The following is an 18,324-nucleotide window of genomic DNA, read 5'->3' on the forward strand; positions in this document are numbered from 1 at the left end:
GGTTTGTGCCATGAACACCTTCATTTGTCATTCATTCATTCATTCATTCATTCATCCGTCCATCAAGCAGTCCCTGTGGCCCTTACTAAGAAGCTCAGAGGAGAAAGAGATAAACTAGACCTCATTCTGATGTTGAGAAGCTCTGCCCAGAGGGGGAGACTGGCCCGTAGAAAGCCGAAGCCACAGTCACCGTTGGGGAAATGAGCAAAGAAAGGAGGGGCAGGTCAGAGGGGGCTCCACGGAAGCATTTGAGCAGAGTCTTGAAAGCCAGTGGGGCTTCGAAAGACAGAGAAGTGGGGAAAAGAACCCTGAGCAGGGCACCCAGCATGTGCCAAGGCTGGGGGACTGGGAGGCTGGGAGCTGTTGTGCGTGGCTGCTGCTGTGGTATGAGGCCCCTGGGGGCTCCAATATGAAGCTGAGGAGCTGTGCCTTTATGGGAGGGCATCATTCTGTTTCTAGGGTAGCTCCAGTTTGGTGGGCCAGCTCAGCTTTCCGGAGATGGCCAGAGGGGCCTGGGCAGGCAAGTGAAGGGGGTAGGGGGCTGTCCGCAGGGTCAGGGCGTGGAGCTCACTGTCCCTGTCCTCTCTCCCGCAGGACTTGCAGCGGCTGTGCTCTGATATAATAGAGCTGCTAGGACCAACGCCGTCCCCGCCCCGCAGCGTCCTCTCCCCTGACTCTCAGCAGCCTTGAATCCTGGTCTGGCTCGGCAAAGGCCTCGGCAGGTAAGCAGGATGGGCTGGCCCCACTGGGGCCATAATCTGTGGACATGGGGCCACCCAGAGCAGGTGGTGCTACTTTAGGCTCCTGTACAGCTGGAAGGGAAGGGGCTTATTTCTCAGTTTTCACTTCTTCCTTGGCCTCTCCTCTCAGAGGAGGGCATGTGGCTGGGCTGGAACAGTTGTCCCTGTCCTAAGTCAGGCAGTGCTATCGAAGGTGTGCTTTAGCCAGGTCCCTGTAAGCTGCGTTAGAAAGGCCATCAGAAGGACCCTGGCTGGAAGCTGTCCCACAGGCCCAGAGAGAGGTCAGAGAGCCTCAGCTAGGTCCAGAGTGAGAATCACAAGAGACTGAGGAAGGGACGTTGGCAGGATTTGTAACTGGCTGGTGGTAGGGCTCAAGGTTAGGAAAGCTACCGTGATGTGGGGTGGGGGTTGATGTTGGAATTCTGAGTGGGGGTGGGAAGCTTAAGCTCCAGAAAGGCTCCCTGGAGGAGGTAGAGCAGGTTGTGGCCCAGAATGTCTCTGAGAGGGCTGAGATTTTCATAAGGAAGAAGACGACTTGGGTGGCATTATAGTTACACTTGGGCCTGATATTCTCATTTAGAGTATAGAGACATACAAGCACCCTCACATATGGACCCTGAGGACTCTCTCAACCCACACTCAGAGCTGTGCACACACACACGTGTACACTCATGCTCATGTACACAGACATACGTGGTGCTCATAACCGTGTGCTTGCAAACACGCCCATGCATGCCAAGGATACACAGATGCGCATGAATGAGTGAACATACATAAATGGTTGTGTGTGCACAGATACGTACACAGACATGCAAATATATGCTCTCTCACGTACATATATACACAGACATCACTCACACCTGCCACACGTGTGCACACAGATGTACTTGCATGCACATACATGCTCATAGACACACATTCACAAACTTGTGTGTTTGCACTGCATACAGATACATAGGCACAAGCTCACAGCATTCACACATACACACAGGGCAACGCACACATGTGTACACAGGAGAGATGTTTACCAAGGAAAAGGAACAGTTCAGGAGTTGACGTCTTCTCACGTACAAAAGCTTCCAGAAGCTCCTGGGGCATTGGGCAGCTCAGGCCAAGGCAGAGCCGTAGCTCCGTTTGTGTGTACGTTGGGGAGAGTGACTGTCAGGGTTTGAGGGCCAGCCATGTGACTGACCATGAACCAGCCCTATTCACTCTGGGCCTTGGCTTCCTCCTCTGGAAACAGGAGCAGTCACCACTTGCCTCCCATAGGGTGGTCTCGAGGATTGGAGACCACCCATGCAGGCTGGTGAGAAAGAACAGTTTCTGGCAGTCCTCAGGGTTTCAGCCGATTGGAGCTGTTATTCTCATTTGAAGAAAACAGGTTATGGGTGGAGTGGGGTGCTGTGGGTATTGCCATGGGGTGTCTGTGGGGCTCTATTTGTGTTCCTCATCCCCTGGGGACTCCATCCTGGCTTCCTGGGGCCTGTGCACCCTCTGAATCATGGGCCTTCTCCCAGGTAATGGGGTCTGTGTCACCCCCGGGCCCTCCCCATCTGCACATCGCTTATTGACTCCCGGGGTGTTAGGGGTCTGTGGCGCCCATCTCTGGTACACCAACCATGTTAGAGTCCCTGTCACATTGCCTGCATGGGCTCTATAAATCCCTGCAGGAAGCCCGAGAAGGAGCCTTACTGAACAATTTCCAGACAAGGAAACTGAGACACAGTGAGGATAGGTGAGGTTTTCAAGGACCCCTGCTCATAGGTGTTGGAGCAAGGCTTCAGATCCAGGCCACTGGGTGCCAGACTTTATGCTCTTTTCTCTAGTGACCTCTCTTCAGGGATAGGTCATCTCACGCCTACTTTGCAGGTGAGGACACTGAGGCTCAGAGAGGATAGGCGCCATGGCCAGGAAGTGGCAGAACCAGAATTGGGTGCTTATTATCCACACTGAAGCCCCAAATTCAAGACTTTCTCTTCCTTCTCCTCCCTCCTTCCCAGCAGGGCCCCTCCAGGTTGGAGAGAGTTCCCAAGGAGGCTGCTGGGATTATCCGGGCTTTTAGTCCTGGCCCAGTATGCCCAGGCATGTTGCCATTTTCTTGAAATAAAAAGGTGGGTTGTTCTCTGGGGCCTGCTATCTAGCATGATCTAGTAACTACCTCTCTGAAACCCCTTTGTAAAGTGTCCTTAGGATTGTCCTTTGGAAACTTGGCCAGCAAGAAGTTCTGGGGTGCCCAAGAGACCTGGAGGAGCCCTCGGCCTGGGGGCAGGGAGGCACTTTAACCTGCTGGCACTTTAACAGCAGGCTCTTTAACCTGCTGAAATGTCAGGGTGGGGGACCACAGCACAGAGAGGTAGGGTCAGTGTTGGAGAAGGAAAACTGGGAAGGATCCCCAGGAGGTGACATTTAAGCTGGGCCTTTGAAAAAGAGGAGACATGTACTGGGTTGCTGTGGAGGGAACAGGAAGACCAAGCAGAGGGCCAGTTCCAGCAAAGTCCCAGAGAAGTCAAAGTTCATGCACAGCCTTCACACCTGTACCCAACAGTGCCCATCAGAATCTCCTAGAATCGGGACCAATACAGAATTTGCAGGGCCCAGTGCAAAACGAAAATGTGCAGTCCATTGTTCCCAGATTATTAAGGATTTCAAGATGGCAACAGTACAGCAGGGTCCTTCTAAGCTTGGGGCCCTGTGCAACTGTCCATGAAGCTAGCCCTGCCCAGCGTAAGTGCAGCAATCATAGGATTAAGTACAAAGAGCCAAGTTCATGTGTAGGTTCCACCAGTTACTTACTGGCCTGGTGACCTTGGGCAAGCCCCCTTCACCTCTGTGAGCCTCGTCTGCCCATGGGAGTGGTGGTGCCCTCCTCCCTGCACCAGGAAGCTCTGCAGGGGCAACATCCAGCTTGTCCCAAGCAGTCTGGGACAGAGGCTTCCGTTAGGGTGGGATTGCAGCCCCTTCCATCAGATGGTGGTATTCAGGCTCCCTGACCTGCTCCTGTTTACCTTCCAGCCCTGTCCCTGCATACCTGGTGGCCTGGTTTTTTGTGCTTTTCCAAATCCATCAGGCTGGGCAGTGGGGGGTAGAGGGAGTCTGCTCTGTGTTTTACCTACATTGCCCTCTGACTGGACTTCTCCTTGCCCATCCATCCATCTCTGCTTGGCAAACTCACTCCTGCAGGTCAGATGCCATGGAGCTTTCTCCGACCCCAGACCCTGCCTCCCGACCTTTGCTCTGTGACCCCTCCAGTAGCTACAATGAACTCTTACACTGTAGAGTTCTCTCCAGTGTGCAAAGCTCCTTCACACGCCATCAGACTCTTGAGAGAGTCCTTGAAAGGCCCTGTTCCCATTTGCTGGATAGTAAAACAGACTCTGAGGTGCAACACCCACCCCAAGCTCCTGAGCTGAGGTCAGGCCAACAGCGGGCAGGGATATATACGGTGGCAGCAGAGGGTGGCACCTGGGCCGCACCCTAGTCAGCTTCATCTTGCAGCATTCTGGGATATGGCTCTCCCCTCCTGGTAAAGAGCTCCAGCCCCTGGTCCAGGAGTGGTGGCTGGCTTGCTGAAGAGTGCCCAGTGGATCCTGGAGATCTGACCAGCTAGAGTAGGCAGGACCTCAACCTGCTCTTCCCTGAGGGTGAGATGGCCCAGTTCACACAGCCAGGAGGACCAGAGCCAGGTGTGTGTGGCTCTGAAGCGTGGGCAAGTCCCACATCAGGCAGAGATGAGAAGGCCCGAGCTGGCTTGGGTTGTAACAGCCAGTGAGGGCTGGACACAGATGAGAGGGTGTCACATGAGGGGCAGGAAAAACTGTCCCATACGGCTGACACTTTACGAAAGGCACTCAAGACACTCTTGGTGGGTGGATGTACAGGACACCGCTGTGATTAGGCTTTGGGGATTTCCAGCTCTGCCACTTCTTTCTTTGTGGCTTGAGATTAGTGACTCAACCTCTCTGTCCCATTTCCTCATCTCTACAGTAGGGAGAACAGTAGAGCCTGCCTCACTGAGGTGTGAGGAGCGCAGTGAAGTAGGCCGTGTAAATCCACACAGCAGTGCCCGGCTGTGGCTAGCACTCTACAGCGGGTGGATCGATGGGGCCGCACATGGAGGAGAGGGATGGGGCCGGCCCCAGGGCTGGGCACACGGGAGGGCTTTACTGAGGAGAGGCAGAGTTGCTGGTCATTTAAGAAAAGATGTAGGGGGAGAGCAGGGATTGGGGTTGGGCTGGATTTGGGCAGACACCTGGGGTGACGGCCACACCCTCGCCCTTGCCAGCCCCTGCAGCCTCTGGCGTGTGGCTCATGCTGCCAGCATGCACACCTTCAGCTGTCAGCCAGCAGACTTCCCGGCTGGCTGCAAAGACCTTGAATGTCAAGCCCAGCTCACAGCGGGCCTGGCTGTGGCCCAGCCTGTGGTCACACAGAGCTGGGATTCCAGGGTCTGCATGTGGTGTGCTCATCACTCTCCAGCACCAGCTGAGAATGCACACACACCCCCACCCCCTCCTCTGCTTGGAATTTGTTGCCTGCAGCCTAGGCCCCTCCACCCCCCAGCCTTTGCAGCCTGCCCTGACCCTGCAACCCCTACCCTAGCCTGGGGCTAGAAATAGTCTGCAGCCCATGGCTCATTCCTGCCCAAGGTGGGACACCCCTCTGGGTCAGCAGGGCAAGGCTGCTGTCCTGGTAAGCCCTCTGATCAGGACTTTCATTCAAGCCTCAGTTTCACCAAGCCTCAGTCTCATCATAGACTTGCTGTGTGACCTTGAACAAGTCACTGCCCCTCTCTGAGCAGCTGTTTATTGGTCTGTAAAACCAAAAGATGGGGATGGATTGCGGGTCACAAACTGCAGTCTTCAAGGGCACCAACAACCCGGTTAAGCTGGGATTGTCCTGTTGTGCAGATGAGGAAACTTGAAGCACAGAGAGGTTAAGAAACTTACTCAGGTTCACAGTTATTGGTGGAACTGGGATTCAGCCCTGTTTTATCTGACACCATAATATGTGTTTTCCCAATGACATCAAACTGCCTCTCATAGGTACTTGTATGTTTTCTGGGTGATCCATTCACCCCATCAGCCAGGGGGTGTTGAACACTTGGACTCTAGCAACATGCTAGGCACTGGCATCCAAAAAATGAATCACATCTGAAGAGCCAGGTGAGCACAGCCCAAGGTCCGGGTAGAGGTCACCGAGTCTATAGTGCAGAGTTGCCAGGTGGGTGCCCAGCAAGGGCAAGGCAGGTGAAGGCAGTAGGAGCCACAAGGAGCGGGTCTTCCCTGATGCTGGAGGAGGCAGCCAGGGTGGACTCTCTGGAGAAGGGGGAAGGCGAGCTGTATTTCTACACAGAGGAGTAGAGGCACAGAGTCTTCCTGGGGTCTCCGCACGACTTGTGGGGGCGGTGAGTCAGGATAGTCCAGCTGGAGGGGAGGATTCATTTAGCTGCAGCTGGAAGCAGGAGTGAAGGCAGCTCCCAAGGGCCTTGAAGTCTAGGCTACAGAGTTTGACCTTGATCCTGCAGGGAGTGGGGAGCCAAAAGGGACTGTGGAGCAGTGACAGCTCCTCCATGAAAACCAAGAGGGCTGGTCTCAGCCTACACACTGGGTCAAGGGTGAGCAGGGGTGGTCCAGCCTGAGAGTCAGCTCATCCAGAGACTGTGGCAGCAGGAAGAGCAGGCGGGGGGCTTGTCCGCTGCAGTTGGCCACACCTCTGGGCTCCACCAGTTCCTCTTCAGCAACCTAGGCACCTCTCTTGGGCCAGGGGCTGGAGCTCTTTAACAGGAGGGAAAGCCAGTCTTCCCAATTGCTGCAAGATGAAGCTGTCTAGGACGGAATCAGGTGCCACCCTCTGCCGCCACCATCTGCACACGCCTCCCCCACCTACCCATGGGCATGACTTCAGCTCAGGAGTTGGGGGTAGGTGTTGCTTACTGACATGGTGGGATCACAGACCCCAGAGACCAGCCCAAGGATGCACAGCATCATCATGACAGGAACAGTTGGCCGACGGGCAGCTCAGCCAGGTGGCATCCTTCCCAAGGGGGGTGGGCCTGGGTCTCCCTCTGGCTCTCCGAGAGTTCTGTGGATGCTACTTACTGCGGGGACTTCCTCCTCCTGCTGAGGTTAGCTCACTGCACTCTCCCTGAGCTCCAGAGTGTGTCTCCCTTTGGCCCATGAGCCACACACCCAAGCCACACACTTGGGGTGGAGGAAAGCCTTGGCCATGTCCTGGGTCCCTGTGTCCAAAGCCTCAGTGACCTCACAGCGAGGCAGCAGGCAGTGGGTGGGGCTGCAGGGGCGGCGTCTTCATTGGACCCATAACAAGCCTGCAGCCTTTCATGGGGGGAGGATTGGCCTTTAGAAATCATTTGGCCCTCTCCCTTCATGGCATAGATGGGAAAACAGGCCCAGAGATGGGAGGGTACACCCCAGAGTAAGACAGTATGAGACTCCAGGCTTTCAACTGGGTGCACTGCCCCCCTAAACTGCTTTGGCTGCATGGCGGGTGTAGAAGCTGGCAGGGGCGGAGATCAGTAGCCGTGGTGATAGGAGCATTGTGTTTGCAGAAGGGCAGGCTGACTCCCAAGAGTCTGGGAGCACAGAGAGCAGGGGTAGGGCATTCTGGGGAGGGATGGTGGTCCCCCCGGAGCTGGGACTGAGGATTGCACAGGACGCCCTCAGACCTGGCTCCATTCCGCCTCCTGCTGCCTCCGCCTCCTGCTGCAGCCTGCTACCATGAGGGCTTCTCCTCCCATCTGCCTACCAGATAGCCCCGTGAGGCCTGGGGTTGTAGGTCCAGTGGTCAGGGGCTGAGACAATACCGTGGAGCCAGGGCCCGATTTGAGAGCTGACAAGGTGCAAGGGGTGAAGAAGGAAAGTGGACTCAGGAAATCAGGGCCACCTGTTTCCCTCCTCAGCCCCCTTCACCAAGTGACAGTGGAGTGACCAGCCAGCCTGCAGTCTGGGGGGTCACTGGCCACAAGGCAGCATCAGGGTACCTAGGGCAAGCGTCTAGGGGCTCAGAGGTACTTGAGGGTCAGGGAGGGCTTCCTGGAGGAGGTGGAGCTACAGCTGAGCCCTGAAGAATGAACCATTCTGCAACCTGAACTGAAAGTATCCCGAGCAAAGGGAACAGCTGGGCCAAGGCCCCAAGCCAGGCGCGTTGGGGGGCAGGTCAGCGGGGCCCATGGAGGACTGAGACTGGGCAGTGGAAGAAATGAGGTTTGGGATGCCCCCTGGAGGCCAGATGACAGAAGAAGAAGTTTGTACTTTGCTTCTAACTTGCTAAATGTTCCTGAGCAGGTCACTGCCCCACTTTTGTGCCTCAGTTTCCCTCAGATCTCCACTGAGCTTGAGGCACTGGGAGCTACAGCGGGCAGTGCCTCAGTGGATAGCTGTGCATCAGGGAGAAGCTAGTGCTGGGATTCTAGGCTGAGGGCAGGACAGGGCTCCCTGGGAGTTGGTGGGCTGCTGGTAAGGAAGCTGCTACTGGACCCAGAACTTCTTTCTGGCTGGTGAGAGTTGTCCTAAGATTCGCTGGGTTTGCCAGCTGGACTAGCCTGAGAGTATAGCGGATTAGGCCCTGGGGCAGACCCACCTATGGGCTAAGGAGCTGGCTCCCAGGACGGACCTCCAGAGCTGAGGGTTTGGGAACTGGACTGAAAGACGGGCTTCCCCTCTCCTTCCTGTGACTGGCTGCCTCCTTCCCCCTTCCGCCTCCTTCCCTCTGGCTGCAGGTGCGGGGGGCAGGGGTGGTCCTCTCCAAGGCTGTGGCTGGCTCAGACCCTGACGCAGAGGAGGTGCCTTTCTGAGCCTCTCTTGCTGGTGCCAGGCCTGCAATCTGCTGCAGGCGTGGTGGGTACCCAGTGCCCTCTGCAGGTGGGCCCTCCCTGCAGCCCTGGGCTCAGCTCAGTTTGTGTTTGTTGAGCCTCTGCTGACCTGCAGTGGCCTCACCGTCACCTCTCTCCTATCAGCAGAGCAGCAGGCACAGGCTCCTTGGACTCCGAGTCACTGGGATTGCACAAAGCCCCTCCAGAAGTTTGCACAGCAGTCAGCTCAGGCCTTCTCAGCTTGGGGCTGGCCCAGGGTCCTGCTTGGAAAACTCAATATTCTTTTCTAGAATAATACAGCAGCCACCTCACAGTAGAGGGTGGCGAACCTCCCTTATCTCAAAGCCTCTTCATAACCCCAGACTGCTGTCATCCTCATCGTATCAGGTGGGCTTAGGGAGTCCTGTTTTGCAGAGGAAGTAACGAGTTACAGAGAAGGCATGAGACTTGGCCAGGAACATACAGCCAAGCCAGGACTCGAACCCAAGATCTAGGACCCTGGTCAGGACTCTTTTTGGACCAAGCCAGTGTTCCCTGCTGAGGGTCATGAGGCAGATGAGTCAGGGGAGGAGGTCATTGACCAGAGCTGCTAGGGGGTGAGCAGGAGGCCAGAGGCCCTAATTCACTGTCTTTTCTCCTTGGTTCCAGTGCTTTAATTGGCTGGGTCTGCCAGTGGCACTGACATTTACCTGGTGGGAAGGAAGGCCTCCTCCCTCTTGAATAGAGATGCTAAAAATAACCAGGTCGAGCTTCCCAGGGACCCTGCCCAGTCAGCACCTGCCTGCCCGGCTTAGCGACCTTTTTCCTGGGTGCTGGAAGCTAATTGCTTTGCAAGCATGCAGTGTCTTGTGCTGAGGACTTTCCAGGGGTTGGAACAGGAGTCAGGAGTGGCATTGCATGCTTAGCTTCTGAGTCTGAAGAGGGTCTCTGCAAGGCAGACCTCCCAGGTATCAAGGCCATGGGCCCCTGCCTGAACCCTGACCTCCCTTCCCCTTTTCTTCCTGGATGCAGTACCTGTCCAGGTTGGCCGCCCTATCCTGGGAACTTGGGCCCCTTCCTTGAGCTGCAAGACTTTCTCCTGGGCTACCTAGGCTGTAAGAGAGGGGGCTGTGCCCCTCGTCTCCTACTTGGAGTTATCTGGTGCTCACCTCCCATCCTGCACTGTGCCTGGCCCAGGCATGCACACAGTGGGGCCTCCTGCCCACTCTGCTTGCTCAACCAGCAACTGAGAGGAGCCAGACTTTGGAGCTGGACACATCTAAATCTGGTTGTGCAGACTTGGTATATACATGAGCCTCTATATTCTCATCTCTGAAATGGGCATCATAATCTGACTTTGTAGTGTTGCTGCAAGAATGAATTGAGGCAAGGTGCAAAAAATTCCCAGTGGAGAGCTGAGCCCCCAGAGCCAGTAGGAGGTGTGTGTGCACCTGGGGGCTTTCCTCTCTCTTGCCCGTTCCCTGTGCACCTCGAGCAGCTGCCGTGCCTGCCCAGCCTGTGTTTTTGGCTAGTTCTTGCCCTAGGTCAGTGTGACCAGAAGCACGTTGACATTGGCCTACATACCCCTGGCTTGGGGGTCAGACTAGTGGTAATAAAAGTGGTTTTCTAGGCTCTGTACTTGTCCTCTGTGAGAGCACGGGCAATGGCTGAGCCCCTCCACAGCTCGATTTCCTCATCTGAAAATGGGGATGATAGTGGTCCCTGCCTCATAAGTATTGTAAGGATTAAATCAGCAGCGTATATACGGGACTTAGAAGAGTGTCTGATACAGGGTAAGCACTTGGTGCATCTTGGCTGGTACTCGCAGTAGTAAGACTAGTAGCAGTGCGGAGTAATAACAGCGGCCACCTGCCGTTTGTTGAATGGTGACTGTCAGATGTTATGTCAGATGCTAAGCACTTTACATACGTTATTGATTCAACCCTCCCGACAACCATACACAAGGTATAAGCTCTAAGTTCCAAACGAGGAAACTGAGGCCCAGAGAAGTCACACACAGCCTGAAAGTGGTAGAACTGAAAACCGGAATTCAGAATCAGCCCTGCTAGGGTGACTAACCATTGGGTTTGCCTGGGACTGTCCCTGTTTCAGCATTGCAAGTTCTGCATCTCAGAAACCTCTCACTTCCGGGCATACGGGGGTGTTAACCACGCTAGCCTTGTATGAATCCACCAGCGCCATTCCTAAGCCCACTCCCCTTGTTAGCTCAGGGGCTTGCTGGTGTGGTCTGGGCTTGGCCCCTTCCCACATCTGGTAGACCCCTCTCCTAGCCAGATCCTTGCTCGTCTTTGCCCAAGGCCTGGCTCTAGTCTTCTGCCCCCAGCTTCTTCTCTTCCTCCCCTCTGCCAGCCAGAGGGGTATGGCTCATGCCTAGTGGGCTCCCCATGCCTTCAGTTAGCTGCTGGACCCTGGACTGCTCCTCACCAGGCCTCAGTCTCCCCCATTTGCACCAAGGGCTTTGCCAGTCTGCTCTCAGCTTTCTAGAGACACACTGGAAACCTCTTCCTTAAAAGAGGGAGGGCAGAGTGAGCCTCCACCCCAGCCCCGGCATGGCTGGCAGGGGAGAGTCCACTGGCCCTTCCGATGCATTGATGTACTGCACTGCTGACAAAGGAAAAAGGTCAGCAGGGGGACAGAGTGGAGTTGGTGGCGGCCTGCCGGCTCTCAGTGCCCTCCCCCAGGAGAAGGAGGGGAGGGGCTCAGTGCTCCCTGGGGTCCTAGGTCAATTCTTATTGATGCAGGCTGCTGCTGGTTCAGTGAGGCTGGGCATCCAAGCCTCCAGAGTGCTGGAGGAGATGCCTGGGTCATCTTTGACACCTCCCTCTCCCATACCCCCACACCCAGCTGTCGATTCGACCCACTTAACCATATTTGTGTCTGTGCACCCCTCACCCTCCTACTCCTGCTGGCAATCAAGCCTCACCATCTTCCTACCTCTAAACCACCGAACCCTTCCCAGCCCTCCGCTGTCCTCTCTGGCCTCCCATTGTCACCAGGAATGAAGCCCAAATTCCAAGGCTGATGCGAAGGCCCCTCCTGGCTCGGTGAGGCTGTCCAGAGTTACCAGGCCTTCCCCAAGGACTTCAGCCTATCTGTGCCCTCCCACCCCCATACCCCAAGATTGTAGGGGGGCATGGGGACACCCAGAGTGCCAAGCCAAGCTCTGTGCCCAGCTAGTGCAGGGCTGAGCCCGCAGTGGAGCCTGGGACTAGAACACCGCCTCAATGCATGTCCCACGCCATCCCCTTCTCAAACACTCCCTCTTGAGCTGCCACTGTGAAATCACCCAGTGTATCTCATGCCCAGCTCTCAGAGAGCAGGAACTATTTGTGTCCCCAGCTCACCCAGAGGCCATGCCCTGATGATGGCAGGATGTGTAGTGGTTAGTGCACAGGCTTGCGGGTCTGATCCCAGCCCCATCACTTACTAGCTATATAACCTTGGTAGTCACTTACCCTCTCTGAGCCTCAGTGATGTCATTAGTGAAATGTGGGTCATAAAACTTCCTTCTTCACAGGATGCGAGATTCAATGAAGTGACACATTTAAAGTGTTGGCAGGGTCTTATGACATTTTAAGGATTGATAAAGTCAGTTCCCATTAGTTATCAGCAGGGCAGTGGGTACCATATCCATGAGACAAAGACTATCTTCCAAATGGGTTCTTCCTGGTTCTTTGAAGCGACCCTCCATTTCTGCCCCCAACTGTCCCCTCTTTGTCCTTCGTCCTGCACCAGCACTCCCCTCCCACATCTCCTAAGACCCTGGGAAGCCCAGCCCTCCTGGCCTCACGTTGCTGCGTTATCCACTCCGTCCCCACGGGATGCCTGTTGGGTTGAACCAACATTCACCAGGCAAAGCCACTTCCAAGAACAACACAGCAGTGACCTGCCAGGCCCCTGGGCCCATGCACAGGCTGCTGAGGGCATTTCTGTGACCAGGCCTGAGCCTCCTCTCTCTAGGTGATGGCATATGCCCATGCTGGCCTCCTTGGTGGCGGGGGCCGTGCTGGGATCTGGCAGCCACGTTTGGCAGGTTTCTCAAGGCTGGTTCGTCTCCCCATTCTGAGCTGTCACGCCACGTTTTTGTTTGTCTCGGTCCTTTCCCCGCCCCCACGGTTCTCTGTTAAATTGTTATTATATTTAAACAAATCAATTCCATTGCAGAGTTTTTCCTGTCCTAATGATGAGTTTGCAGCACAAATGCCATTGATTTCTCACAGCCCTGAAAACCAGTTGATGAATAGCACTGGGCTTGTCTTTGGAGAGGCACTTAGAGCTGCTCTGCGCGGCCCCCTTTGCTTCCCCCTTGAGGTGACCCCCCATTCACGACCCCACCCCCACCCCACACTCAGCTGCCGCCTGCACTTGGGGCTGAGGTCCTGTGATAAAGGGAGACCCTCAGTGCCTGCCAGGGGTGGAATGTCATCACAAGGGGCCCGGCTCCTGTTCTGGTGAAACAATCACAGTGGATTTTTATTGATTGTGGCCGAAGGCAGGAGCGCAACTTACAGAGCAGAGAAGCAGTGCGGTGTGATCTTTGTCTTCCTTTACAAGTCCAGAGCATGTTCCTGAGAGTGACGGCAGATAGCAGCTCAGGCACCGTTGCCAGACCTTGCCAGGGCTGCCGGGTTGGTAGTCGTTTGAGTACTGTTTTTTAAAGGAAAGTTCCAGAGGTTTAAGAGCTGTCCATGCATGCTAGGAAGTGCAAAACTTCCCTTTGTGAAATCCTTCAGAACCTGCAGTGTTCAAAGTCACGGTTAAACTACTACCCAGGGCTTTGACTTTAGATCACTGCCATGTGCATGGGCTTTTCTGAGCTTCCTAATTATCTCCGGGCTTGGGTGGGCAGGTACTATTGTTCCCAGTTTAGAGGCTGGCAGACTGAGTCAGGGCAGTCAGGGGAGGGAGGGAAGGGCTGCTTGTACCCCAAGGCCAAGTTGATGCACGCCCTGAATATAGCAGAGGCTTCCATCTCACCTCCTACAAGGGTGATAAATGACAGGGAAGCCAGCCTTTTTGCTGTCTCTTCCCCCACCCTGGGCTTTCTGTCTGCCTGAGCCCAGATCACAGGCTGTCCGCTGGAAGGGTCTAGTTGGTCATCATTCAGGGTTCTCAACTGAACTGCCTGCAGCATACCTACAAGCCTATGAATTGGGCTGGGTGGACAGGAGAGAGTGGCGGGGACTGTGGCAAACTGGAGTGTGCCTTTTCCACCTAAATTCCTAAAAGTTTTGATGACCCATGACCACAAAACTATGTGGGAGGGGGCTGAGGGCCAAATTTGCTGCCTCCCCCAATTCCACTCCCAGCCTTTGTTTTGGAGACAAGAGTGTGTGGCCCAGAGTTGGGAGACACTGCTCAAGGTCACAGCACAGGCAGTACTGGAGCTGGGGTCTCAGTCTGGGAGGAGGGCAGGAGGCCTCTTCAGGCAGTGCTGCCTCCGCCGCCCCCTCCCCCCGCCCCGGGCTTGGCGAGGCCTCCCCCAGCAGCCTGGGTTGGGGGGCAGGGCAGAGGACTGTTCTAGGTAGACAGGCCACTCGCTCAGGAGACCCGAGAGTGGCCCAGCCTGCCCCCCTTCCCTTCGCTCTCAGAGCAGTCATTCTCCCCCTCCATCCCCCGCAGGCAGACCTCCTGTCCTTGTAATCAGGTTAGCCTCCTGCTCCATGCTTGCTCTGCTGAGCTGGACCAGCTGCCTCTAATGGCCTGTCAACATGGCCCTCTCTCTGGCTCTGGTGGTGGGGGAGGAGAAGCTAAGAAAAGAACTGCGAGTGGGAAGGGTCTGCCCCCGCTCCCTCCATTCAGACCTTTCCACTGCTTCTAGGATCAAGTCCAAATCCTTAGCCGGGCATGCAAGACCCTGCTCACTTTAGCCTCCACACCCCAGGGGCACTCTTTCCTGCAGTCACACGATGCTGTTTCCCACACGATTGCTCCTTCCCACCTTCTCAGAAAACTCCTATGCATCCTTCAAAACCCAGCTCACATCTCTTCCTCTCTGGGCTTCTGCCTCTGTACTGACATAGCACTGGGTGCTCCACTGGTCTGAAACTTACTCCCACTGTGTTTGAGTGCCTTATTCCTGGATCTGCTTTTCCTGGAGTTCTTGCAGGAAAGGAAGAATATTCCATTTCTGACTGCACCTTAGGGTGCAACACAAGGAACTGCTCAGTGAAGGCACAGGGACAGCAAAGTAGGGAAAGGTGGGGACCAGGGGAGGGAAAGGGACAGCTGAGGGTGCAAGAGCAGCTGCTCCTGGCCCTCACAGCGTGCCAGCCTACTTCCTGCCAGGGAGACGTTCCCAGCAACACATGCCAGGCCTGAAATAACACATGGGGGCCTTGGTGGTACATTTGCACAGCTCATCGCTAAGCAGCCCCCCTCCCTCCCATTGCCTGGAAGCTCACTCTCCTCGCAGGGCCCTGCCCCTGCAGCCAAGACCCCTCCCCCAGCAGTGCCCAGGCCTTTCCCCTCTGTTCCTGTTAACTTTGTTTTATAAATAAATTATATAAATAGGCTCCTCTGATTCCTCAGAGCACGCAGTGTTTGAGGACTGGGGCACTGCTGCAGGCATAATTGTACTACGGAATCCATCAGCTGCCTAATTACCATTCATTTTGCATTTATTTCTGCTAATTAAAAAGAGAGAAACTCCTAACAACTTTTACGTAAATACTATATTTGTTCTATGTAAAGATGGGATGCTAATTTGCTGGTGATTAGCTGATTATCTAATTTTATAGCTGTTACACAGGATGGCCCTGTCTCCCCTTTGCACCCCAGACACTACCCGAGGCCCCCAATCAGGTGTGGAGGAAGGGTCAAGGGAGGTCCACATGGGTGCTTAGGGGCCTGTCTGAGGCCAGGGGTCATCAGGAGCGCCAGACACCACCGAGATTTGGGGTGCTGTAGTCTTAACTTATTGATCTGGGAGAAACCTCTGGTTTACCCGCTGTTTCTGTACAGATGGAGAAACTGAGGCCCAGAGAGGACTAGCACCCCCAGCAAGACAGTGGCAGAGACAGACCTCTCTATTCCAGGTATTTGGACTCCCACTTCAGTGCTCATCTCACTGTATCATGCTATGGTCAGGGGGAATTTGCAAGGAGGTGGCTTTATCTGCTGCTGAAAAGCTGTCTGGACCAAACTCCAGCCCAGAGGAAAGGGGTAGCCTCGTCTGAGCCCACAGCCCAAACTAAACCCTCTGTGTGCCCATCTGGAAACATCCACCTTCTCCCACAAGGGCTCTCTTCCCCAGCCCCTGACTGCACTACTGAGGCTCTCTCTCCCAGCCTAGACAGAGCCTTCCCCAGGCTAGGCCTTGCACACTGGGGGGCTACCAGGACATGTGAGTGTCTGAATTTCAAATTTTTATATTACAGACTTATTTTCATGTGAATTAGAAAAAACATAATGAATACTACATCAAACCCATGATTTCACAGATAATATTGCTCCAGATGAGGCTAACAAAAATTAAAGTGATTGGTTTCAAATGATTTAAATAATGCTACATAAATAATGTGGAACACAGATGTGGCTTACAGTATCTAATAACTGAAGTTGGGGACCTACTAGAGGGGGTTCTGAGAATACCAGGTCGGAAGGCCAGGCAGGTGACCCGGGGCAGCCTTGGTCATTCCCTGGATCATGCCTCTCTCTCCCCAGCCCAGCAGTTGGTAAGAACTAGCCCACAAAAGAGGAGTCATTTGCCCTCCCAGAGGCAGTTTAAATGGGCTGTTTCAGGGAGGCCAGGAAGTCGGACTCTGCCCCATCTCTCGCTGAGTGACCAGTTATGGATGAGTCACTTCACGGGGACCCACTGGTGTGCCTGGCTCCCAGGTGCTGGTTGGTGAGAATCAGACTGACCGTCTTCTCTCTTTCTTCCTGGCCAGTCTGAAGATGGCACATCTCCATGTAAAGGGAGAATGGCTTTGACAAGGCCAGGTGTTGTCAGGAGGCCAGAGATTTCAGGGTCAGGGTCAGTGCGACCCGTTGGAAATCCTGGAGGCTCTGGAGTCCTGGCTGCTGCCTCCTGGAGCCTCAGTCTCCTCTTCTGTGAAATGAGGAATGGCTGTGCTGAAGGGATTGTGAGAGCATCTTGCAAAGTGCCCCTCTGAGGGGGACCCAGTGCAGCTGGTGGCGAGCCCAGTTCCGGGCTGGGGCCCCCCTCGGCCACCCACCTGCTGCCACGGTGTCTGTGCAAGGCAACTCCCCTGCCACCAGAGATCTCCTGCTCATCAGCCTTTTTATTGCCCTGTACACAATCAGGGGAAGCCTGGAAGGCCGCAGGCGCCCAGACAGATGGAAAACAAAGAGAGAAAACAAAGGCTGTGCTCCAAGGAGGCCAAAAGGCACCTGCCTCCTCCCTCCCGCCTGGCCAGCCTGCTCCGCCACCACCGGCCTCAGCCACCCCCAGCTGCAGGGACCTGCCCCACCCTCCTGAAGACCATCCTTAGGCCTCGCAGGGGGTATCGCTCGCTGGGTAACCCTCAGGAAGTTGGTTCTCTCCAAGCCACCTTTTCTTATCTGTCAAATGAGGGAGTTGGAAAATATGCTGTGTGACCTTCAACAAACCTCCCCTCCCCACCCTACTTGGGGCTCTTTGGAGCAGGCCTTACCCATCTCTGGGACAAGCCCCAAAAGGTCGAGGTGGTGCCCACCTCTGCCCATGGAGAGGACCCCGCATGCCCTCTGCCCTCAGCAGGGGGAGGCAAGCAGGTGCCGAGATCTTGGAGCTGAACGCTCAGTGCACGTGTGTGGAATGAGTGAATAATTTTGTCAGAAGGGGGCTAACTTAGCATCGGCCCTTGATTGCTGCTGCTGTTGGAGTCTCTCAGGAAGGGAAAACTGTCCTGGCCCCTCAGGAGAGGTAGCAGAGAGAAGCGGTGAGGCTGGCAACGGCCCCAGTGCCAGGCTGTCTGGGTTCCTGTCCTGGCTGTGTGGCCTCGGCCTGCTTTCTTCACCCCTTGTCTATTTCTTCATCTGTTAAAATGGGTGCATCACCTACCTCAGACGTTGCGGTGAGGTTATAAAGGCCCTTTCATGTTATGTATGTATTATTGTTATTCTGGTCATCAATTTCATCACTATTATTATAAAGAGAAGGGGACTTAGTTGGAAGCTCATGAAGCTGAAGCTCCCAGGCTCCTCCCCTGCACAGCCCGAGTGAGGCTGGGAGTTGCTGGGAACTACAGAGTGTTCTAGACAGGGAGCAGCAGCAGGTTGTAGTCAGGAGCAGTTTTAGTAAGTTGTTTAAAGGTGCCTCATGAGAAAGGGGCCAGAAGCCCTAAGGCTTTAGGAATTTGCTATGATTTATTTTCTGATGCTAAATGTATATTTATAATTTTATACATTCTTTTTAAATGGGCCTCCAAAATTGTATAAGCTTCAGGCCTTGCGAACCTGAGCCTCTCCTGATCATTCCTGTGACCGTTATGGTATTTCTGTGACCCTGCCCTGTGCTGTGTGTGGTGCCTCGCTAGTCCCAGGAGGAGGACAGCTGTGTGCTTTTCACTCTGTGGACAGCTGTGTTTTGTGCAGTCTCACCCTGAGCAGCTATCCACACCTCACACCCCAGACCGAGAGAACCAGAGCAGGCCAGACAGGGAGAACTGGACCCTCAGGGAGGGGAAGGTCTCTAGAAGAAGGCTCGCCTGGGTGTACGGGACACTGTGCCTGGAGGCCTGGTGCCCAGCCCTGCTGCCCCCACTCACTGTGGGCTGAATGCCACTGTGCTGCAGGCTGGGACCCTCT

At 54.9% G+C, this 18,324-nt stretch overlaps 1 long non-coding RNA gene across 1 annotated transcript in view; it reads left to right on the forward strand.

The window, feature by feature from the left end:
* The first annotated feature begins 599 nt into the window (after positions 1-599).
* LOC103608748 overlaps positions 600-18,324 on the forward strand; it is a 45,985-nt gene continuing 28,260 nt past the window's right edge. The window contains exon 1 of the long non-coding RNA XR_552085.1: positions 600-722. This is a non-coding gene — a long non-coding RNA (uncharacterized LOC103608748). The remainder of the gene's footprint in view (positions 723-18,324) is intronic.

The sequence above is a fragment of the Galeopterus variegatus genome, unplaced genomic scaffold (assembly GCF_000696425.1).
Source record: "Galeopterus variegatus unplaced genomic scaffold, G_variegatus-3.0.2 Scaffold8767, whole genome shotgun sequence".
In the NCBI taxonomy this organism is placed as follows: domain Eukaryota; kingdom Metazoa; phylum Chordata; class Mammalia; order Dermoptera; family Cynocephalidae; genus Galeopterus; species Galeopterus variegatus.